Source organism: Phyllobates terribilis, unplaced genomic scaffold (assembly GCF_046119375.1).
Source record: "Phyllobates terribilis strain yellow unplaced genomic scaffold, ASM4611937v1 Scaffold_3__8_contigs__length_932513732, whole genome shotgun sequence".
Taxonomy (NCBI): domain Eukaryota; kingdom Metazoa; phylum Chordata; class Amphibia; order Anura; family Dendrobatidae; genus Phyllobates; species Phyllobates terribilis.
In genome coordinates this window covers 419640334-419665374 of record NW_027362763.1, presented here as the reverse complement: position 1 = coordinate 419665374, position 25041 = coordinate 419640334, and the positions used below count along the sequence as shown (strand labels likewise).

General features: G+C 50.6%; 1 protein-coding gene across 2 annotated transcripts in view; it reads right to left on the bottom strand.

The window, feature by feature from the left end:
- Window positions 1–25041, bottom strand: part of LOC141259517 (cytochrome P450 3A9-like) — a 97231-nt gene that overhangs the window by 64402 nt on the left and 7788 nt on the right. The gene's annotated exons all lie outside the window — the stretch shown is intronic.

The following is a 25041-nucleotide window of genomic DNA, read 5'->3' as shown; positions in this document are numbered from 1 at the left end:
AGTTGTGCACTCTAGAAGAAAAGGAAGTTCCAGAACTTATCTTCAAAAGTAAAAAAAAATCTGCATCCTTTATTTCATGAGATTAAAACCCAAATGCTAAAAAGCAATATGTAACATCCCTGGCGGCGTGCTGGCATGGCTTACCACCTCCCACCATGCAAGACCGCTGTAGTGCCGGCGTCCCTGCCCTCTGCTAGGCAGGGACGCTGTTCCCCTCACCGCTCTGCTCCGTGCCCGGCGTCCCTCTTCCGCTCTGCTGGCAGCGCGCGCTCCTTCCCGGCGATTGTGCTTAGGGCGCGCGCGCCCTCCCTCCCTCTTAAAGGGGCCGCGCGCGCCGTCCTAAGGAGTCCCCGGCCAATGGCCGGAGGACTTTACCATATATAAGGCACCTCCTCCAAAATGGAGGTGCCCGAGCAATGTTGTTGCACCGTTCTACTCTGCTTCAGCCCTCAGGTCCCTTGCCAGTTACCTGCCAGTTACCTGCCAGATTCCTGCCAGCTTGCTGTCCTAATCCTGCCTGATTTCCTGTTACCTGCCTGCCTGCCTGAGGTCCGACGGTCTGCCTTACAACTCCGGTCAGTCTGTCTAAGGACCAACTTGCCCGCTCACCTGGGAGCGCACATCAGCTACCTGCCTGCTTGCCTGAGGTCCGACGGTCTGCCTTACAACTCCGGTCAGTCTGTCTATGGACCAGCTTGCCCGCTCACCTGGGAGCGCTTCTCCGCTACCTGCCTGCTTGCCTGCCCGGAGGCTCCGCTGTCACGTGCTGTGACCACCAGCTATTCCAGACTCTTGCCCGCTCACCTGGGAGCGCTTCTCCGCTACCTGCCTGCTTGCCAGCCCGGAGGCTCCGCTGTCACGTGCTGTGACCACCAGCTATTCCAGACTCTTGCCCGCTCACCTGGGAGCGCTTCTCCGCTACCTGCCTGCTTGCCTACCTGGAGGCTCCGCCGTCACGTGCTGTGACCACCTGCTATTCCAGAGACTCTCGCTTGCTCACCTGGGAGCACACATCCTCCATCTGCCTTGCTAGCCTACCTGGAGGTTCAGCCATCACAGGTCGTACCTACCCTTTACCTAGAGACTGCCCCGGTCACTTGCCGTGACCTCCAGCCCGTTCTTCCAGAGACTGCCCCGGTCACTTGCCGTGACCTCCAGCCCGTTCTTCCAGAGTCTGCCCTGATCACTTGCCGTGACCTCCTGCCCGTACACCCAGAGACTGTCCCGGTCACCTGCTGTGACTGCCTGCCTGGTCGCCACCCGCTCCCTTACAAGGACCGCTCCTTTGTATAGTAGCCCAGAGGTTCCGCCTCCCAGACCCGTTACAGTTTGCTCGGGCCATGGAACCCGGTGGCACCCAAGCTCCCTCGCTCTCGGACCTGTGTCATGAACTGTCCCGTCAGAGGTCCCAACAGGAGTCCATCCTGGGTCACCTGCGGAATGTCAATACTCGCCTGGACACTCTGACTGCTCCACCAACAACCTCCGCCAGTGCCATGTCTCGCAATCCGGCAGCTCCGCTGTCCACTAACACCATGATATCCTACCCCGGACCTCGGCTTTCTGCACCTCCTCGCTTCGGAGGCGACTCAGCCCAGGCTCGGGGCTTCATAAATCAGTGCACCCTGCACTTTGAACTATTGTCCCACCAGTTTAACTCCGACCGAGCCAAAATTGCATTCATCATGTCCCATCTCACCGGGGAGGCCCTGGCCTGGCTAAATCCTCTATGGGAGAGAGGAGACCCCCTGGTGTCCAACTTGCCTGCTTTTCTCACGGCTTTCCGGAAAGTCTTCGACGACCCCGGACGGAAGACCTCATCCGCATCATCGTTGCTACGCCTCCGTCAGGAAAGTCTCACCGTGGGCCAATATGCCATACGGTTCCGTACCCTTGCCTCGGAGCTGGCCTGGGATAACGACGCTCTGGTTTCCGTCTTCTGGGAGGGTCTGTCCGGCCGTATTAAAGATGAACTTGCCGGTCGGGACATTCCTACCACTCTCGATGACTTAATAACTCTTGCCACCCGGATTGACCTACGGTTCCAGGAGCGTGCCAGAGAGGTCACCCGTGAGAGGAGGTTACCACGTCTAGCTCCTACTTTTCAGAAACCCGTCACTCCTTCTGTCTCTAACCAGGTACACCCTCCTGAGCCTATGCAGGTCGACCAGACCAAGATGGTCAAGACCCGTCAGGACTTACGCCGTGCCGAGGGGACCTGCTTCTACTGTGGCAGTAAGGAGCACCGGATCCGTGCCTGCCCGGAAAGGTCGGGAAACGCCTGTGTCTAGGTTCGCTCAGAGAGGTCCACCTAGACAAGAATAAATCCTCTCCATCCCTGCTGTTGTCAGTTTCAATCGTCTACGGGGAGAACCGTTATTTCGAACTAGCCCAACTGGACTCTGGAGCAGCCGGGAATCTTATTTCACAGTCCCTGGTAGAGAAATACCGCATCCCCACCAAACCTCTGGCTGTACCCTTGTCTGTTGCTGCCGTGGATGGGGGGCTCTTACCACGCCCCATCCAACTCATCACCGAATCCATTACTCTGCAGGTGGGAATGCTGCATTCTGAAAGTATCTCCTTCCATGTTCTGCCTGGACTCTCTCACGCCCTCTTGCTAGGCCTACCTTGGCTCCAGAAACATGCACCCGTTCTTGACTGGCAGACCGGAGAAGTCCTTCGCTGGGGACAGGGCTGCCATAAGACCTGTCTGGTTCCCGTTCATCCCGTCCGTCCTTCTCCTACCCCAGCTAATCTACCTGGACTTCCGATTCCTTATTGGTCTTATGCTGATGTCTTTAATAAAAAGGAGGCAGAGACACTACCCCCTCATAGACCATACGACTGCCCTATCGACCTGTTACCTGGTACTTCTCCTCCCCGTGGGCGTATTTATCCATTATCCGCTGCTGAGACCCGGTCGATGTCCGAATATATTGAGGAGAATCTGGCCAGGGGATTCATCCGGAAATCTACCTCCCCGGCGGGAGCAGGCTTCTTTTTCGTCAAAAAGAAGGACGGCTCTCTCCGTCCCTGTATAGACTATAGAGGCCTTAACCAGATCACGGTGAAGAATAAGTACCCCCTTCCGCTCATTCCGGAGTTATTTGATCGTCTGAGGGGGGCTAGAATCTTCACCAAACTGGACCTCCGTGGGGCGTACAACCTGGTTCGTATCCGTCAGGGGGATGAATGGAAGACGGCATTCAACACCCGGGACGGCCACTATGAATATCTGGTAATGCCCTTTGGCCTCTGTAACGCTCCTGCCGTCTTTCAAGAGTTGGTCAATGACATCTTCCGGGACCTTCTCTACTCCTGCGTAGTGGTGTACCTGGACGACATCTTGGTCTTCTCTCCGGATCTCCAGACTCACCGGAGGGATGTTCGTCAGGTCCTGCTCAGGCTCAGGCAGAACCATCTCTACGCTAAATATGAGAAGTGCCTCTTTGAGCAGACCTCGCTTCCGTTTCTGGGCTACATTATCTCTCAGACCGGCCTACAAATGGATCCTGAGAAACTGTCTGCCATCGAGAAATGGCCCCGACCAGAGGGGTTGAAGGCTATTCAACGGTTCCTGGGCTTCGCCAACTATTACCGCCTCTTCATCCCGCACTTCTCTTCCCGGACTGCCCCAATTTCCGCGCTCACCCGTAAGGGTACTAATCCCAAAGAGTGGCCGCCCGAAGCAGAGGAGGCCTTTCTTTCCCTAAAACAGGCCTTCTCTTCCGCCCCGGTGCTGCATCGCCCGGACGGCAACAAGCAGTTCTTCCTGGAAGTTGACGCCTCCTCCTCTGGAGCCGGAGCGGTACTTACTCAAAAATCATCTTCCGGGAGAATGGTAACTTGTGGCTTCTTCTCCAAACTCTTCTCCTCTTCTGAGCGCAACTATTCCATAGGAGACCGAGAGTTATTGGCCATCAAGCTGGCGTTGGAGGAGTGGCGTTACCTACTCGAGGGGGCTCTTCATCCGGTAATAATTTACACTGACCACAAGAACTTGGCTTACCTCCAGCATGCCCAGAGACTTAACCGGCGCCAAGCCCGGTGGTCCTTGTTTTTTGCTCGCTTTGATTTTGTTCTTCATTTTCGCCCGGCTGACAAAAACGTCAAAGCAGACGCCTTGTCCCGATCCTTTCTGGTGTCCGATCTCGAGGAAGAACCTAAACATATCATCGATCCCGCCAGAGTAATGCAGGTGGCTCCCGTGAGTCTAAATCGTCTCCCTCCCGGTAAGACGTTTGTTTCAGTACCTGATCGGGAGAAAATACACTGGGGCCATTCGTCTAAACTAGCTGGCCACGCCGGTCAGAAAAAGACCCTCCAGCTTATTGCCCGGCACTATTGGTGGCCTACCCTGCACAAGGACATAATAGACTTTGTTTCTGCCTGTGTGTCCTGCGCCCGCAACAAAGTCCCGAGACATCTGCCAGCCGGACGCCTCCTTCCGCTTCTTGTACCTGCTGCCCCCTGGCAGCATATAGCAATGGACTTTATAACTGATCTCCCCGTCTCTGCCGGTTGTACGGTCATTTGGGTGGTCGCTGACCGCTTTTCCAAGATGGCTCACTTTATTCCCCTGCCAGGCCTTCCGTCTGCACCCGAGCTGGCTAAAGACTTTATCCGCCACATCTTCCGTCTTCATGGCCTGCCCCTCCACATCGTGTCGGATCGTGGGGTACAGTTCACCTCACGTTTCTGGAGAGCCACTTGTAAACTACTAGACGTCACCCTGGACTTCTCTTCCGCTTACCACCCACAGTCCAATGGTCAAGTGGAGCGGATCAATCAGAACCTGACCAGTTACCTCCGGCACTTCGTTAATGCCCACCATTCTGACTGGGTGGATCTCCTACCATGGGCCGAGTTCTCTTATAATAATCACGAGAGCGAATCCTCCTCCAAATCCCCGTTTTTTGTAGTCTTTGGTCAGCATCCTCGGATTCCTTTTCCTGTCTCCACCTCTGTGGACAACCCGGCTGCGGAATCTCTCGTTAGCAAATTTTCCTCCATATGGGAGAGTACCCGGTCCGCACTCCTTCTGTCATCCGAGCGTATGAAAAGACACGCTGACAAAAAACGCCTGGATCCTCCACAATTTCGTCCAGGAGATAAAGTCTGGCTCTCATCTAAATATGTTCGACTCAAGATACCTTCTTACAAGTTAGGACCTCGGTTCATCGGTCCTCTGGAGGTCATCAGTCAGATCAACCCGGTGGCCTATAAATTGAAACTCCCGGCCAACTTACGGATCCCTAACTCCTTCCATGTATCTCTCCTCAAACCTGTGGTGCTTAACTCTTTTTCCAAGTCTACAGGTACGCCTCCTGCTCCGGTTTCTGCTGAGGACGAGTTTGAGGTAGAGAACATTCTTGCCACCAAAAGGGTAAGAGGAAAGACCTTTTTTCTGGTAGATTGGAAGGGGTTTGGTCCTGAGGAGAGAACGTGGGAGCCCCGGGAGAACATCCATGCCCCTCTCATCCTAGCTAAATTTCTATCTGGCCTAAAAAAGGGGGGGCCTAAAGGGGGGGGTACTGTAGTGCCGGCGTCCCTGCCCTCTGCTAGGCAGGGACGCTGTTCCCCTCACCGCTCTGCTCCGTGCCCGGCGTCCCTCTCCCGCTCTGCTGGCAGCGCGCGCTCCTTCCCGGCCACTGTGCTTAGGGCGCGCGCGCGCGCCCTCCCTCCCTCTTAAAGGGGCCGCGCGCGCCGTCCTAAGGAGTCCCCGGCCAATGGCCGGAGGACTTTACCATATATAAGGCACCTCCTCCAAAATGGAGGTGCCCGAGCAATGTTGTTGCACCGTTCTACTCTGCTTCAGCCCTCAGGTCCCTTGCCAGTTACCTGCCAGTTACCTGCCAGATTCCTGCCAGCTTGCTGTCCTAATCCTGCCTGATTTCCTGTTACCTGCCTGCCTGCCTGAGGTCCGACGGTCTGCCTTACAACTCCGGTCAGTCTGTCTAAGGACCAACTTGCCCGCTCACCTGGGAGCGCACATCAGCTACCTGCCTGCTTGCCTGAGGTCCGACGGTCTGCCTTACAACTCCGGTCAGTCTGTCTATGGACCAGCTTGCCCGCTCACCTGGGAGCGCTTCTCCGCTACCTGCCTGCTTGCCTGCCCGGAGGCTCCGCTGTCACGTGCTGTGACCACCAGCTATTCCAGACTCTTGCCCGCTCACCTGGGAGCGCTTCTCCGCTACCTGCCTGCTTGCCAGCCCGGAGGCTCCGCTGTCACGTGCTGTGACCACCAGCTATTCCAGACTCTTGCCCGCTCACCTGGGAGCGCTTCTCCGCTACCTGCCTGCTTGCCTACCTGGAGGCTCCGCCGTCACGTGCTGTGACCACCTGCTATTCCAGAGACTCTCGCTTGCTCACCTGGGAGCACACATCCTCCATCTGCCTTGCTAGCCTACCTGGAGGTTCAGCCATCACAGGTCGTACCTACCCTTTACCTAGAGACTGCCCCGGTCACTTGCCGTGACCTCCAGCCCGTTCTTCCAGAGACTGCCCCGGTCACTTGCCGTGACCTCCAGCCCGTTCTTCCAGAGTCTGCCCTGATCACTTGCCGTGACCTCCTGCCCGTACACCCAGAGACTGTCCCGGTCACCTGCTGTGACTGCCTGCCTGGTCGCCACCCGCTCCCTTACAAGGACCGCTCCCTTGTATAGTAGCCCAGAGGTTCCGCCTCCCAGACCCGTTACAACCGCCATCTTACCTACCAGTCCAGGCTGCACACTTTGCTTCAGTACCTGCTGTGTGCATGTCTCTTGTCTGATTGCTTAGGGCGGCGGCGCGGTTACTGCCTGATTCTTATAGTTACTGTGTGCGCACTCCTAATGTGTCCCCAGCCTATTGCTGTGAGTCACTGGATACTTAAACCCTCTCCACCCAGTGGGAGGTGCCTGAGCAACACTTTCTTTCAGTGTGTTCTGTGCAACTGAGTTGCCAGGTCCTGTCCTGTATTTTGTCTGTTTCTGCCACGCTGGGGGCTGAGTACCCAGGCCTGTTACCAGTATCTGTGACTTCTAGTCTATTCCTGCCACCCTGGGGGCTGAGTACCCAGGCCCGTTACCTGTATCTGTGACTTCTAGTCTATTCCTGGCACCCTGGGGGCTGAGTACCCAGGCCCGTTACCTGTATCTGTGACTTCTAGTCTGCTTCGGCCACCCTGGGGGCTGAGTACCCAGGCTTGTCCCTGTATCTTGTTCCTGGTTCAGTTCCTGTCTGAACAGTGTCCTAGCCCGTTACTTGTTTGTTTCTATGTTCGTATCTTCCCTTTTCCTGCAGTGTCTGTACCTGCACCTAACTCCAACTAGTTGTCTCTGTACTTCTGTTTGTGAGTTTAGTGTCCACTCGCTACTTCATTGTAAGTATCTTGTGTGTATCTGCTCTGCTTGTCTACCGCATCTGCGGTTTTGCGCTGCTCTGCTTGTCTACCGCACCTGCGGGTTTTGCCCTGCTCTGCTTGTCTACCGCACCTGCGGTTTTGCTCTGCTTTGCTAGTCTACCGCACCTGCGGGTTTTGCTCTGCTTTGCTTGTCTACCGCACCTGCAGGTTTTGCCCTGCTCTGCTTGTCTACCGCACCTGCGGTTTTGCTCTGCTTTGCTTGTCTACCGCACCTGCGGGTTTTGCTCTGCTCTTCTTGTCTACCGCACCTGCGGGTTTTCCTCTGCTCTGCTTGTCTACCGAACCTGCGGGTTTTGCTCTGCTCTGCTTGTCTACCTCACCTGCGGGTTTTGCTCTACTCTGCTTGTCTACCGCACCTGCGGGTTTTGCTCTGCTCTGCTTGTCTACCGCACCTGCGGGTTTTGCTCTGCTCTGCTTGTCTACCGCACCTGCTGGTTTTTCTCTGCTCTGCTTGTCTACCGCACCTGCGGGTTTTGCTCTGCTCTGCTTGTCTACCGCACCTGCGGGTTTTGCCCTGCTCTGCTTGTCTACCGCACCTGCCGTTTTGCTCTGCTTTGCTTGTCTACCGCACCAGCGGGTTTTGCTCTGCTTTGCTTGTCTACCGCACCTGCGGGTTTTGCTCTGCTCTGCTTGTCTACCGCACCTGCAGGTTTTGCTCTGCTCTGCTTGTCTACCGCACCTGCGGGTTTTGCTCTGCTCTTCTTGTCTACCGCACGTGCGGGTTTTCCTCTGCTCTGCTTGTCTACCAAACCTGCGGGTTTTGCTCTGCTCTGCTTGTCTACCGCACCTGCGGGTTTTGTTCTGCCCTGCTTGTCTACCGCACCTGCGGGTTTTGCTCTGCTTGTCTACCGCACCTGTGGGTTTTGCTCTGCTCTGCTTGTCTACCGCACCTGCGGGTTTTGCTCTGCTCTGCTTGTCTACCGCACCTGCGGGTTTTGCTCTGCTCTGCTTGTCTACCGCACCTGCGGGTTTTTCTCTGTTCTGCTTGTCTTCCGCACCTGCGGGTTTTTCTCTGCTCTGCTTGTCTACTGCACCTGCAGGTTTTGCTCTGCTCTGCTTGTCTACCGTACCTGCTGGTTTTGCTCTGCTTTGCTTGTCTACCGCACCTGCGGGTTTTGCTCTGCTTTGCTTGTCTACCGTACCTGCGGGTTTTGCTCTGCTCTGCTTGTCTACCGCACCTGCGGGTTTTGCTCTGTTTTGTTGTCTACCGCACCTGCGGGTTTTGCTCTGCTCTGCTTGTCTACCGCACCTGCGGGTTTTGCTCTGCTCTGCTTGTCTACCGCACCTGCGGGTTTTGCTCTGCTCTGCTTGTCTACCGCACCTGCTGGTTTTTCTCTGCTCTGCTTGTCTACCGCACCTGCGGTTTTGTGCTGCTCTGCTTGTCTACCGCACCTGCGGGTTTTGCCCTGCTCTGCTTGTCTACTGCACCTGCCGTTTTGCTCTGCTTTGCTTGTCTACCGCACCAGCGGGTTTTGCTCTGCTTTGCTTGTCTACCGCACCTGCGGGTTTTGCTCTGCTCTGCTTGTCTACCGCACCTGCGGGTTTTGCTCTGCTTTGCTTGTCTACCGTACCTGCGGGTTTTGCTCTGCTCTGCTTGTCTACCGCACCTGCGGGTTTTGCTCTGTTTTGTTGTCTACCGCACCTGCGGGTTTTGCTCTGCTCTGCTTGTCTACCGCACCTGCGGGTTTTGCTCTGCTCTGCTTGTCTACCGCACCTGCGGGTTTTGCTCTGCTCTGCTTGTCTACCGCACCTGCTGGTTTTTCTCTGCTCTGCTTGTCTACCGCACCTGCGGTTTTGTGCTGCTCTGCTTGTCTACCGCACCTGCGGGTTTTGCCCTGCTCTGCTTGTCTACCGCACCTGCGGTTTTGTGCTGCTTTGCTTGTCTACCGCACCTGCGGGTTTTGCTCTGCTTTGCTTGTCTACCGTACCTGCGGGTTTTGCTCTGCTCTGCTTGTCTACCGCACCTGCGGGTTTTGCTCTGTTTTGTTGTCTACCGCACCTGCGGGTTTTGCTCTGCTCTGCTTGTCTACCGCACCTGCGGGTTTTGCTCTGCTCTGCTTGTCTACCGCACCTGCGGGTTTTGCTCTGCTCTGCTTGTCCACCACACCTGCGGTTTTGCTCTGCTCTGCTTGCCCACCGCACCTGCGGCTCTGTTCCTGTATCCCAGTCTGTACTGGTCCCTATCCTGCCTGCGTTCCTACCTGCCAGTACCCACCTGTGTGCATACCAGCCATGCCTGCCAGTATCCACATGTCTGCATACCAGCCGTGCCTGCCAGTACCCACCTGTTTGCATACCAGCCTTGCCTGCCAGTACCCATGTGTCTGTATGCCAGCCTAACCTGCCTGTTCCTGCATTCCCCGGTGTGGGTCAAAAGTTGTGACCGGGGTCTGAACAGGAGTGGCACCTGGTCCCTCTGCTCGGTTCCTCCCTGGTTCACGGAGTCTACAGAGCCGCCGTGTGACCTTGGTTGGACCGAGTTGATACTTAGTCACGCCCCTCCAGGCACTCCTCGGTTCATGGTCCAGATCACTAACCACGCTCACACCAGTCAGTCCCGGCCTGTGCGTAACAGTTTGCTCAGGCCAAGGTCCCCGTTGAGCCCCACGGCCCTTCGCTCTCGGAGACATTTGAATCCTTGTCTGGCGAATACGTGCACCAAGGAAAAAATTTTTCTCAAACTGAGGTCCAGGCGATTTACGCACCAGCCCAAATGGAGCTATCAGCACTCGTTCCTGCGGATCCACCACGGTACTATGGGGATCCAAAACAAAGCCGTGCGTTTGTGGAGCAATGCATGCTGCATTTCAAATTCTATGCTCACTATTTTCCCACTGATCGGGTTAAAGTAGCATTTCTGATGTCCTACTTAGCGGGTGATGCCTTGAATTGGATCACCCCCCTATGGGAAGCATGGGATCCTATCGTCTATGACCTGCAGGCCTTCCTGGTGGCCTTTCTAATGGTCTTCGATGACCCTAACCCTGAGGCTTCTGCTAAAGCTTCCCTTCCCAATATCCTGGAGCAGTCCCGATGGGTGATGCGTGTAGATAGCCCACCAGCTCTCCAGCCTGAAGAGACTGCTGCCCACACAGAATCCACACAGTATGACAATGCTCCACAGAATACTTCTCTTCCTAACCTCAAGAGGCAGTCCAGATGTGCAAGGCGTAGAGGTAAATCGTCATGCCAGGTTCTGTCCTCCCAAAGACCTCCTGTTCCCCAGCCTGTAGAGGCAGCTATCTGCACAGAATCCATGAGGACGTGCTGCGGATTTTTCCGCAATGATAATCATTGAGGACCATTGCAGACCTTCTACCAAGCGTTTTTTAAGCATTTCTGTGGTGGAATTGCCGTTGCAGAAACGCTTAAAAAACGCATAGTGCGCACGCAGCATAAGAATCACTGGGATGAGTTGCATTGCTTCAGAGTTATAATCTCACAAAGTGATACTGGACAGAATTGAAAAAAATTGGCCTGCCCAGGAAGGTGAAAACAGGCTGTGGAGGTGAAAGGATTAACATCAGTTCTTTCTTTTGCTCTGGTTAGATTATATTTTATAACCCTTATTTGACAGCCATTTATCTATCCTTTGACATTCGTGAAAATATACATCTAAGTCAATGCAATTACACCGTACTCTTATGTATTACCCAACAAGTAGGTTCTTAACCCCTTACCGACTTATGACGTATTGGCACACTGGATCTCCTTGCTCAGGAACTAAGCTCACATCTTTGTGGGCAGAGAATGGCTGTGTTATTGAGCCATCATCTGCCTCTAACAGCTGCAAGTGGAGCACCTGTTAACCAGTTAAATGCCGCTGTCAATTTGTGACAGCGGCATTTACAATGCGAGACCCATGGGGTGAGCGTTGTTCTAACCACCCATCTACACTCCCATGATGTGGGGTGCCGACAGGTTGAAATGACAGTCAAGCGTCTGCTGAAGACGCCGTGCCTGTCATGATAGTACTTCTACAAAACAAGCAAATAAAGTTGCACTCTATATTGCTAAAGCATGTTGTAATGCACGCACCCGGACTGACTGGCGTGTGCGTGTATATGTAGTGATTCCACTGGACCGTACCGGAGAGTGAATGCCTGGAGGGGCGTAACTAAATATCCACCCGATCCGACCAAGGTCGCATGACGGCATACGACGCCAGTGCACCAAGGAGGAACCGAGCAGAGGGACCAGGTGCTACTCCAGGTCAGACCCCGGACACGGCTGTTGACCCACACCGGGTAATACAGGAACAGGCAGATTAGGCTGGCACACAGACTGGTGGGTATAGGCAGACACGGCTAGTATGCAGACGGGTGGATGCTGGCAAGCACGACTGGTATGCAGGCAGGGAGGTACTGGCAGGTACGACAGGTTGGAGCACAGAGTGGATAGGACCCAGTACAGACTGGGACTCAGGAACAGAACCGCAGATGCAGTGGACAAACACAGCAGAGAGAGGCCGCCCGGAGTGGCGAGCAAGAGCAGAGCAAGACAAGGCCGCCCGGAGCAGTGAGCAAAGGGTCAGAGCAGAGCGAGACTGCCGGAGCAGTGAGCAAATGGTCAGAGCAGAGCGAGACTGCCGGAGCAGTGAGCAAAGGGTCAGCAGAGCGAGACTGCCGGAGCAGTAAGCAAAGGGTCAGAGCAGAGCGAGACTGCCGGAGCAGTGAGCAAAGGGTCAGAGCAGAGCGAGACTGCCGGAGCAGTGAGCAAAGGGTCAGGGCAGAGCGAGACTGCCGGAGCGGTGAGCAAAGGGTCAGAGCAGAGCGGAAACCGCAGGAGCGGTGAGCAAAGGGTCAGAGCAGAGCAGAAACCGCAGGAGCGGTGAGCAAAGGGTCAGAGCAGAGCGGAAACCGCAGGAGCGGTGAGCAAGGCAGAGCAGAGCGGAAACCGCAGGAGCCGTGAGCAAGGCAGAGCAGAGCGGAAACTGCAGGAGCGGTGAGCAAGGCAGAGCAGAGCGGAAACCGCAGGAGCGGTGAGCAAGGCAGAGCAGAGCGGAAACCGCAGGAGCGGTGAGCAAGGCAGAGCAGAGCGGAAACCGCAGGAGCGGTGAGCAAGGCAGAGCAGAGCGGAAACCGCAGGAGCGGTGAGCAAGGCAGAGCAGGCTAGAACCGCCGGAGCGGTGAGCAAGGCAGAGCAGGCAAGAACTGCCGGAGCGGTGAGCAAGGCAGAGCAGGCAAGAACCGCCGGAGCGGTGAGCAAGGCAGAGCAGGCAAGAACCGCCGGAGCGGTGAGCAAGGCAGAGCAGGCAAGAACCGCCGGAGCGGTGAGCAAGGCAGAGCAGAGGGGGCAGGGCTCTGTTCACACGGAACAGACAGGAAGGGAAAGGCAGAACCAGATACACACAAGATACTTGCAATGAAGTAGCGAGTGGACTCTAAACTCACAAACGGAAGTACAGCGACAACGAGTAGGAGTTAGGAGCAGGTTCAGACTCTGCAGAAAAAGGGAAGGTACAGACATAGAGAAAAACAGGAAACAGGTTAGGAGACAGTTCAGACAGGAACTGTTACTGCAACTAAATACGGGAACGAGCCAAGGTAAAGCCAAGTGCTGGTTCAGACAATGCAGGAGAAAGGGAAGGTACGGACATAGAGAGAAACAGGAAGCAGGTTAGGAGACAGTTCAGACAGGAACGGTACTGCAACAAATACAGGAGAGAGTCTGGGTATGCGGCCCCCAGAGGGAGGGACGAACAGGCTAGGAGCGTGTTAAGACAGGCCTGGAAATACAGCCTCCAGGAAGGCAGACAGACAGCTGGCTAGAGTGCACAGACAGGACACAGTTCAGGCATGGGAACTGATACCGCAAGGCAGGAAACATAGACAGGACTTGGCACATCAGTGACAAGAAGCCAACTGACAGAACAAGATGCTCAGGCATGGATTCCAAGGAGGAGCTGGTTTAAATACCAGGTGACAGACAGCAATAGACTGAGGACGCATTAGGGGTGTGTCTGCAGCAGCTACAAGAAACAGGAAGTTCAGCGGGCGTCGCCCTAAGCAGCCAGAGCAGAGCAAAGCAGACAGTATGGAAAGAAGCCAGAGTGGCAGTCTGGACTGGAAATTAAGTGCGTGCTTTTGCACTGTGGGAGATGGACCACTATGCAAGGACGCCGCCAGGTATGTTACACATGTATACATTAAATTTGAATAGCATTACTGCCCTAGTTAATAAGAAAAAATGTAGATGCTTAGCACATAATTTGGCCAATTCATGCATGCCCAGCAGCCAACGACAAGGCGATCTCCGGTTTACTGGGAACCTATCTAATGTGAATCCTCTCCTAGGCTAAAACCGCTACAGGCTGTAGGATCCAGTGCTTGGTCAGAGAGCCAATATACAAATAACAAAAGACTGACTGGCACTTCCAAATCAAAAAACTGGTGTGTACAGGTGCAAACTAAGAGTAGCCTCTCTATACATAACAACCAAATAAAGATACACTCTTGTAGTGCTAAAGCATGTAAACATGAAGTATATGAAATTTGAATAGCATTACTGCTCTAGATAAGAAGAAAAAATGGAGATGCTTATCACATAATTTGGCCAATTCATGCATGCCCAGCAGCCAACGACAAGACAATCTCCTGTTTGCTGGGAACCTGTCTAATGTGAATCCTTCCCAGGCTGAAGCCTGCATTGATGGGTAAGTAGGGTCCTGCTGCAATTAAAGCCGCCACAGGCTGGAGGGTGGAGGGCTCGGTCAGAGAGCCAATATACAAATAACAAAAAACTGACTGGCACTTCCAAATCAGAAAACTGGTGTGTACAGGTGCGAACTAAGAGTAACCATCTCACTTCTACAAAAGCCAGCCCATGGCTGGGGTTCACAGTAGACCGTGATTTTTGTTATATATGGTATTGCTGTATGTAGTGTATGTGATAGAACAATTTTACCACTTTCTAGTACATCACATGCTAAAAGATATCCTTCAAAAGTACAACTCATGCTGCAAAAAGCAAGCCTTCTTATGGTTATGTTGATGAAAAATATAAAAGTTATGACTCTTAGAAGAAGGGGAGAAAAAAATGAAAGTGAAAAAATGGAAAATCGTCTTGTCAGGGAGGGGTTTATCATATGATTGGGATGGTTACTCTATTGTTTTTCTGCATGTACATTATTTTGCTTTAGAATTGGCTGTATTTCTGATGAGGATATCTAAAAATGGAATAGTAGTTTCTTCCAACTGAAAAGAAAAATACAAATTTATGTTGTTGTTGATGTAGTTGACAAATTCCAGTGTGGGCGTCACATTGCCCTTGCAAATCTGGAGACAATCATCCATGTAGGTTCCATGCCAGAGGATGTCAGACACAAAAGTATTTTGATCAGTACAAATGAATTTTTCTTCCCACCAGTCAACAAAAATGTTGGAGAGAGAATGTGAGAGGCAGGCACCCATGGGGCAGCATTGTAACTGAAAGTAATAAGATCCATTAAACAGAAAGTAATTATGGCATAACAAAAACTAAGCAACTATCAAAATAACCCCTTGCAGTTCTTCTGAATAATTAGTATATTTGTGCAATTATTGGTTCAAAGCATGCAGTCCTTTGTGATGTGGTATTGAAGTGTATAACTCATTAATGTAACCATTTGTGGACTGGATTCCACATCATTTCATGCGTTAATTTTAGAACTTTCTTCGTTTTGTTAATATATGCGGGTGCTCTGACTACCAGTGGTTGGAGAGGAGTTTCCAACCATTCAAACAGTTGATCCAAAAGGGATCCAATGCTGGAAATGATGAGGGGTGGAGAAAATTGATTCTTATGGGTATCATATCGGTACTATGTGAAATATTGGGCATTGCAGGTGGGCACATTTATTTAACCAACTATCTACTTACTCTTTCAGATATTCAATTATTGGAAGGTAAGCTGTAAACATTTTCCTTATTATTTACATCCTCTCCTAGAAGCATAGCGTGCTCCCATGGCCAAATGAGGGGTAGGTAGGGTAGGCACCCGCCTAGGGCACTATCTCTTGCCTACTTTAGGGGGGGAGCTCATCACCTTTCCACAGTCATTCAGCACACTGTTGGCCGAGACGCAGGTACAAAGGTGACAAGTGTCAGAGAGTCACTGACATCACTTATCGCCTGCGCCCCTGGCCGTCACTCACTGCCTGAACTACATGAACTAAATTGTATGTATACAGTTGATGTGAGTTGAGCCTGGGACAGGAGCAGAGGAGCGCTAATAGCTACGCAGGCTACTTCTGGCAGGCTACTGTGCACTGTCCAGCACACACTGCTATTCAAGACAGAAGAGGAGACGGTGGCCGCGGTGTACAGGGAGCCTGGAAAAGGTGAGTATAAGCTTTTCTTTTTTTATTCTTATAGTATTTGGCCACTAAATGGGGGCTATGGAGAAAATCAAATGAGGGGCTGTGGGGGACAAGAAAACAGTAAATAATTAGCTGTGGGGGACATCCATAGGCGGATTATAATGAGGGCAATCCGGGCTACCGCCCGGGGTCTCGGGTCTCCAGGGAGCCCGGGGCTCCGGGGTGTCTATGGCCGGATTGCCCTCATTATATATGCGGCCCCGCGGCACATACCGGCAGACAGTGGCGGGGGGGCCCCCGGACCGCTCCCCCATCAGCGGTGCACGGCCGCTGCTTCTTCTTCGGCCGGGCCAGCGGCGCCCGGCCTGCACTGCTACTTACCACCGGAGAGGAGCAGGAGCCAGGAGGACTGGAGCCGAGCCGGGGGATGGTGAGTGTGTGTGTGTCTGTGTTTGTGTGTGGGTATGTGTATGTATGTATGTGTGTGCAGGCAGATATCATTGTGTGATGTCTGTTTATATGTATTTTTGTGTTTCAAATGTGTTTATGCGTGTATGTATATGTCTGTATATGTTTGTGTGTGTGCGTGACTGCGTGCGGCCTCCTGCTGAGTATAGATGGCGCCGTGCGGCCTCCTGCTGTCTCTGGGGGGGCGCCGTGCGGCCTCCCGCTGTGTGTAGATAGCACCGTGCGGCTCCCTGCTTTGTATAGATGGCACCGTGCGGCCTCCCGCTGTGGATAGATGGCTCCATGCGGCCTCCCGCTGTGTATAGATGGCTCCGTGCGGCCTCCCGCTGTGTATAGATGGCTACGTGCGGCCTCCTGCTGTGTATAGATGGCTACGTGCGGCCTCCTGCTGTGTATAGATGGCGCCGTGCGGCCTCCCGCTGTGAATAGATGGCTACGTGCGGCCTCCCGCTGTGTATAGATGGCTACGTGCGACCTCCCGCTGTGTATAGATGGCTACGTGCGGCCTCCTGCTGTGCATAGATGGCGCCGGGCGGCCTCCCGCTGTGTATAGAAGGCTCCGTGCGGCCTCCTGCCGTGTATAGATGGCTACGAGCGCCCTCCTGCCGTGTATAAATGGCTACGTGTGCTTAATATTGAGTCATACAATTAATGTAACGCTATGTGCCCACGATGCAGAAATGCTTCGGATTTTTTTGAGCGTTTCTGCATCTCCCTGGCAGAAAAAACGCATGCGGATTGTACATGCGGATTGTACATGCGGATTGTACATGCGTTTTTCCTGCCAGGGACATGCGGATGTGAAGCGTTCTTCACATGCATTTCCGCATGCGGGTTGACAAGTGCTTTCCAAGCGATTTTAGCATCACTTGGAAAGTGCTTGACAACTTGGTCACACCATATAAATCCATGCAACCGGCATGTATTTATATAGTGTGACCGTAAAAGAATGGTAAAAAATAAATCTATACTTACCTTCTGATGGCCTGCTGACGTCAGCGGTCGCATGACCCGTCACATGACCAAATGAAGTCACGGCAGGTCCTTTTCAGACCATCGCGAGCTGCCGGCAAGCCAGGACACATCGGATAAAGACACCGTGGGCCATCAGAAGGTAAGTATAATATTTATTTTTTATTTTATTCTTTTTTTACAGGTTCTATGGTACCAGGGTCCAGAGGAGAGTCTCCTCTTCTCCAAACCCGGGTACCATCCGCACATTGAAACGCATGGATTCTGCATGTACAGATGCAGTGATGCGGATTCCATGTGTTCCAATGCAAGTCAATGGCGGCGAAAGCGCCGCGCTTCTGCAAAATAATTGTTAGTGCTGCGGATTTTTCCGCAATGATAATCCGCAGCGGAAATTTCCGCAGCATGTGCACAGCACATGCGGATTATCATTGGGAAACATGGCAGACCTTCTACCAAGCGTTTTTTAAGCGTTTCTGCAGCGGAATTGCCGCTGCGGAAACGCTTAAAAAACGCGTAGTGGGCACACAGCCTAAAAAAAATTATTATAATTAATATTGTGCCAAATTAATTTCACGTGAACTATCACATGATCTATCACAGGGGATCATGTGACATGTCACGTGATACATCAGGTGTGTGTGTGGGGGGGGGGGGGGCGCGCCTTCTAAACTGCCCGAGGCCCTTGCTACTCTTAATCCACCCCTGGGGACATCACTTGAGGCCCTGAAGAGGACACCATATGAGGGCTCTGGGGGAAGGACACCAAATAAGAGGCTGTGGGGGACAACAAATGAGGGGCTGTGGGGGACTACAAATGATTAACTGTAGGAGACATCACATGGGGGTTAGTGGTGACCATACTACACTGTGTTCAGAATTATTAGGCAACTGAGTATTTTGATCACATGATACTTTTTATACATGTTGTCCTACTCCAAGCTGCATAGGCTTGAGAGCCAACTACCAATTAACTAAATCTGGTGATGTGCATCTCTGTAATGAGGAGGGGTGTTGACTAATGACATCAACACCCTATATAAGGTGTGCTTAATTATTAGGCAATTTCCTTTCCTTTGGCAAAATGGGTCAGAAGAGAGTTTTGACGGGCTCTGAAAAGTCCAAAATTGTGAGATGTCTTGCAGAGGGATGCAGCAGTCTTGAAATTTCCAAACTTTTGAAGCGTGATCACCGAACAATCAAGCGTTTCATGGAAAATAGCCAACAAGGTCGCAAGAAGCGTGTTGGCCAAAAAAAGGCACAAAATAACTGCCCATGAATTGAGGAAAATCAAGCGTGAAGCAGCCAAGATGCCATTCGCCACCAGTTTTGCCATATTTCAGAGCTCCAACGTTACTGGAGTATCAAAAAGCACAAGGTGTGCAATACTCAGGAACATGGCCAAGGTAAGGAAGGCTGAAAAACAAACACCTTTGAACAAGAAACATAAGATAAAACTTCAAGAATGGTTCAAGAAATATCTTAAGACTGATTTCTCAAAGGTTTTATGGACTGATGAAATGAGAGTGACTCGTGATGGGCCAGAGGCTGGATCAGTAAAGGGCAGAGAGCTCCACTCCAACTCAGAAGCCAGCAAGGTGGAGGTGGGGTACTGGTATGAGCTGGTATCATCAAAGATGAACTTGTGGGACCTTTTCGGGTTGAGGATGAAGTGAAGCTCAACTCCCAGACCTACTGCCAGTTTCTGGAAGACAACTTCTTCAAGCAGTGATACAGGAAGAAGTCAGTATCGTTCAAGAAAAACATGATTTTCATGCAGGACAATGCGCCATCACATGCATCCAACTACTCCACAACGTGGCTGGCCAGTAAAGGTCTAAAAGAAGAAAAAATAATGACATGGACCCCTTGATCACCTGATCTGAACCCCATAGAGAACCTATGGTCCATCATAAAATGTGAGATCTACAGGGAGGGAAAACAGTACACCTCTCGGAACATTGTTTGGGAGGCTGTGGTGGCAGCTGCACGCAATGTTGATCGAAAACAGATCAAGCAACTGACAGAATCTATGGATGGAAGGCTGTTGAGTGTCATCATAAAGAAAGGTGGCTATATTGATCACTAATTTAATTTGGTTTTTGTTTTTGCATGTCAGAAATGTTTATTTCTAAATTTTGTGCACTGATATTAGTTTACCTGGTGAAAATAATCAAGTGAGATGGGATTATATTTGTTTTTTATTAAGTTGCCTAATAATTCGGGACAGTGATAGTTACCTGCACAAACAGATATCCTCCTAAGATAGCCAAATCTAAAAAAAACCACTCCAACTTCCAAAAATATTAAGCTTGGATATTTATGAGTCTTTTGGGTTGATTGAGAACATAGTTGTTTATCAATAATAAAAATAATCCTCTAAAATACAACTGGCCTAATAATTCAGAACACAATGTATATAATGGAGGGCTGTTGTAGATATCATACTGTATGGGTTGCTGTGGTGACCATCATACTGTGTAGGGGGACAGTGTGAGGAGGGGGTACAATTTGGAGAGAGCAGCATGGTGGGCCGTATGAGGACATAGTGTGAAGAAAGGGTACAAAACGGATATGGAGAAAAGGCAGTGTGAAATGAGAACAAAATATGGAGAGAGGTTAGCATGGTGGGGGGACAGTGTGGAGAAGGAGATATCAAGAATGTAAGGGAAAACTAAAGAGGGGACAGCCATGGTGTAAGCCGTGGTTCATAAGGGCAGATAGTATAGCGGTCATAGCTCATAATGGCAGAGAGTGTAGTGATTATAGCTCATTAAGGCAGTCAGTGTGGTGGTTATAGTTCATTAAGGCAGACAATGTGGAGGCCAAATACCATAGTTGGCTTATTTAGGCCATAATATGGACAGATATTTTTATGCAGATGGCATTTTAATGACACTTATTTTTAAGGGGCCTGTGCTGGGATATGATGCAGAAGACCAGAGAAGAGAGAAGTCTGCAGAGAATAGTTGTGGCTGTGAAAAGTCATCATTGCATCAAGACAAGAAGGAAATGAAAGAAAGAGATATGGTACCTATAAGATGGTACCTATAAGGTACCTGGATGTAAATGTTTATTTGTGATACTGACTACATCTCATCAATAATGTGGTTCCTGTATGGTCCACAGTCTGATGATGGCTTGTAACAACAACTCCAAGCATGTCCTTATTATTGTTAAGGACATACTATTATTGGTTCATGTGATACAATTGTAAATGGGGCTGACTTGACATGAAAACTGATTGCTGTACTAAGCTGTACTAAGCTTAGTTCTTGTATTCAAGTACTTATGGTGATGTATTCATCTACTGAAGGTGGTACTGGTGATGTACTCATGTACTGTTGGTGGTTCTGGTGATTAATTTTTGTACTGATGGTTGTTCTGGTGATGTATTCATGTACTGATGGCAGTTCTGGTGACGTATTCATGTACTGATGGTGGTTCTTGTGATGCATTCATGAACTGATGATGGCTTTTGTGACATATTCATGCACGTATGGTGGTTCTGTAATGTGTTCATGTATTTATGGTAGTTCTGGTGGTATATTTATGTACTGATGGTGGGTCTGGTTATGTATTCATATACTGAAGGTGGATCTCGTGATGCATTAATGTACTGATGGTGGTTTTGGTGACATATTTATGTACCGATAGTCCTTCCAGTGATTCACTCATACACTTATGGAGGTTCTGGTGCCATATTTATGTGCTGATGGTGGTTCTGGTGACATATTTATTCACTGATGATCGTTCTGGTGCAACATTCATGTGTTATTGATGACTCTAGTGTTATATTTATGTACTGATGATGATTTTGGCTTTGTATTCATGTACTGATGATGGATAATCACCAAAATCATCATCACTACATGAATACATCAGCAGAGTCATTAGAAGTACATGAATACAGAACAAGAACAACCAGCACTACATGGTTATGTCACCAGAACTGGAATACATCACCAGAACCACCATTAGAACATGAACCACCATCAGTTTTGTGTAAGCTGCATTTGTCGCATGGCGGACGCAAAAAACATCATATGTATCCCTTTATATATAATGAGCTCTGTTTCATTTCCATTAAAGTATCCACCAAATGCTGGACACCTTAATTGAAACCAAAAGGCTGCCATTATAGTTAAGTTGTATTCGTTTCAAACACTATCTTTGGGTCTGACATTTAAAATATAGGACGTCAGGGATGAATATCGCTATTTGTCACTTGTACTTGTGACGCAATGAGGGGTGTGGTACTGGATGGGACATATATTCCTTCTAGGAAGTGGCTCTCATACTGGTAAACAGCAGGGAAGGAGGTCAAGCCCTGGCCTGGACCTTACCTATTATTCTGGGTTTTTTGGGCAATGCCCAGATTGCTCAGCTGAAGCACTTAGGACAGCATAAATAGACAGCCATAACTCCTCAGTGGGTGTGTGTTTTTGGTTGGGAGAAAGCTGAGAGATGTTTTGTGGCAACATCAGACCTGAACGGACCGGTACGTCCGGGCCCCAATCTACATTGTTTAACAAGCTAGGCTTCTACTTTGTTTTCCCATCTGATTTAAGACTGTGTTTTTTTCTGCTGTCAGTGTGAATAAAACACTGAGCTTGGACTCAACCTCCTGGATGTGCCTTTTTACTGTGTCCTTGCCATTGCCAACCAGAGCGAATCCGCACAATTGGTGGCTTGAAGCAGGCACACATAGTGAGGCCGGTGCTGAAACTGCACATTTTTTTGCTTTTAGCTGGCTGCCAGTGTATGTCCTGGGTAAAAGGATTGTTACAAACCCAGAAGGAGATTTCTGCAGAGATGGATGCGGTGGTGAAAGCGCTCATGGAAGCCACCCTGCAGCACCAAATATTTAACCAACAACAACAGGAAACCAACCAGCTGCTGGTACAGCACATAATGGTGCTACAGACAGCAGGAGCTCGCAGGTGGTCCACGATGCCCGGAAAGCGGTCTGTGCGGCAGTTCCCAAGATGGAATCACCAGATGAAATCGAGACCTACCTGAACATGTTTGAGAGAGAGGCCAACAGGGAGGGTCTACCCTGAGATCAATGAACGGAAGTCTTTGCTCTGTTTCTGACATCAGGATCCCAGAAGGCATATTAAGTCTTACCGGTTGAGCAAGCGGTGGACTATGCAATCATCAAAGGTGAGATCCTGGCACGACTTGGCGTAAATGTGTTGATTCGGCCCCAGCGAGTGTATCAGTGGGAGTTTAATAAATCCAAATCAGCGAGATCCCAGTGTTATGATTTACTGCACCTGATACAAAAGTGGTTGCAGTGTCTCCCACTGCCATGGTGGACCGCTTAGTGGCTGATATATTCTGGAGGGGCTTACCCCACGCCCTCCAGCACTTGGTTGGACTGCCGTCCCCTATTAATGCGTTCCAGATGGTGGACCTTATAGAGCGGTATGGGGCTACCGAGGAACTCAGGTGAGGGTCTCAGGGAGGCTGGTGGGAAGGTCCCGTAAGTCCCCACCCGAGACCCATTGGGCAGAAGTAGGGCCGCTTAGGATGTATCCAGAGGGGATCGGGTCCTAATAGTCTGCTGGAATTGCCAGAAGCCCGGCCATGTAAGGGCCGACTGCCCCCACCTTGCTGAACCCATGGACACAAACTTTGGGCACCAAAAGTCCCTGCATGCTAAAAGGGTCTCTCTGACTGGCACCATGGAAGCCCCCAGTGATAAACATTTATGTCAAGTTGAATTAGAGGGCATCCCGGCTGTGGCCCTAAAAGACTCAGGGAGCCTCGTGAACCTGGAATGGGCTACCACGTCACATTGTTCAGAAGTAGTGCAAGAATCTTGTGGCCCCGAGGAAGAAGTGCTGGCTGTACTGGTGACCTCCACTTCGGTGGAGAAGGGTGAGAAGTGATGGCCGGGGAAATAGAGGACTTGCTACCAGGACCCGAATTGTCAGACTTAAGTGTCTCTGGTGACAATTTTGCTAAGGCGCAACTGCGAGACCCTACTTTTGTCCCGGGCCAGGGAAAATATTGTAATTGTTGATGGGGAACCCCAATAACCTAGGGCAGATATAATCTTTCCTCACTTTGAAGTTAGCCAAGACTTGCTGCACCGAGTCGACCTAGTATGGGGTGAACCCATAGAACAATTGGTGGTGCCGCAGGTTTATCGCAAGCCGGAGATAGACCTTGCCCACCAACATGAAGTTGGCGGACACCTGGGCGCTAAGAAAACCTTGGATCGAATATATATATATATTTTTTTTTTTTCAGATTTTTTAAAACATTTTTTTTCACAATTCATGTATTCTTCTTAGGAGACTTGAACCCGCTTGTGCTATACATTGCAATACCATAGTATTGCTTTATGTATTGTAGAGGTTCACTCTCTCGGGTAGCCACTAGGAATACGAAGCCACAGGGAATAGCGCTTATTTCCACTGGTTGTTCAGAACCGAAAACAAAACCATAAACACAAAATCCCTAGACTTGTCAAGGCACCAACTAAACAATATAGACCGTGGCTATTCAGACATGGCTGAGCCAGCCACAGCTTGATCACACAAAACAGCTATTGTTCATAGCAACTAGTGAAACTTACAATTTGGTGCACAAGGTCTAGTGCAGTCTCTTTTCAGAGAGATTATGGCTTGTCTCCCTCCAGCTCCAACACAACCCACTCTGCACAGCTTCCCTCAGCTAACTGACAACAGTGAACATATGACCTAAGTCTAGTCATAGCTACCAGGTTCACTTATTCAGGCCCTAGAGTGCTAGGATTTAAACCCTAGCCTACCTGGCTTATCTACAATAACAAAAATCATGGCCTTCTATGTCCACCTGCCAGAAACTAGCGTTCACAGGAGAACCGTCATGACAGACACGGGGGTCTCCCGCAGACCCCCAGTCATCATGGCAACTCATCAGCATCCTGCCATCATGTCACTGGGGTGATGCTGCTGTCTGAGATTGACAGCAGCATTTAACAGGTTAATGGCCATGGGTAGAACTCCAGTCTACGAGCGGTTATTGGAGGCAGATGATGGCTGAATATCACAGCCATCATCTGCTGAGAAAGATGCAGGCTTAGCTCCTGAGCCTGCATCATAGTCAGAGAACTGTATGGCATGTTGGCAAGGTGTTAGTGAAGGTTATACAAAGGCAAACTGGTGGTGAATGTGATTCCCTCATAACTATGTCAAGCTTTGTTTACACATGCACAATCAAATCCTTTGATTATGATATACACACAGGAAAACTGTCAGTCAAACAGTGTTTTAGTTAGTAGTTATCTATGCTAATTCCACTATAAAGCTATGGTCACATAAGCGATGATTCACTCTTCCAGGAGAATTGGATCGATTATGGCAATGAAATTCGGCTCAAACTTTGATCAAAGTTGGAGACGAGTATCAGTATCAGTATTCTCTTGCATGAGAGAATCATATCACGGGTGCATAGAAGAAGAACTTGGGTGCATAGAACACGGTATCACGGGTGCATAGAAGATGGTTTACCGTGACAGAGAGGGGCCAGAAGACAGCAGCGTCTGATTTCCTGTACTCCTGGACTGATTAGGAGTACCTCACCATCATATTAAACTGTGCAGGCTTCTTCTAACGGTGCAGGGGTTAAACCGTTCAGTTGAGAGCTTCTAGAGCTTTCCAGCGATGATGGTCTCAGCTGTTCATTGTTGGTCACTCCCCTCTCCTATATATACTCACCTCTGGCTATCAGGGATGCCAGTGTTAGTTTCAAGCTGTCTGGCTCTGGAGCTGGAGGAGTTGGTTGTATGAGGAGGCGTTGTCACGCAAGGTGTGGGAAAGACTTAGTGCAACACAAAGGGAAGAGGGAAAGGGAGCCCAGAAAGGGAAGTGGAGACCTTCTAGGTTGATCTAGCGTCACC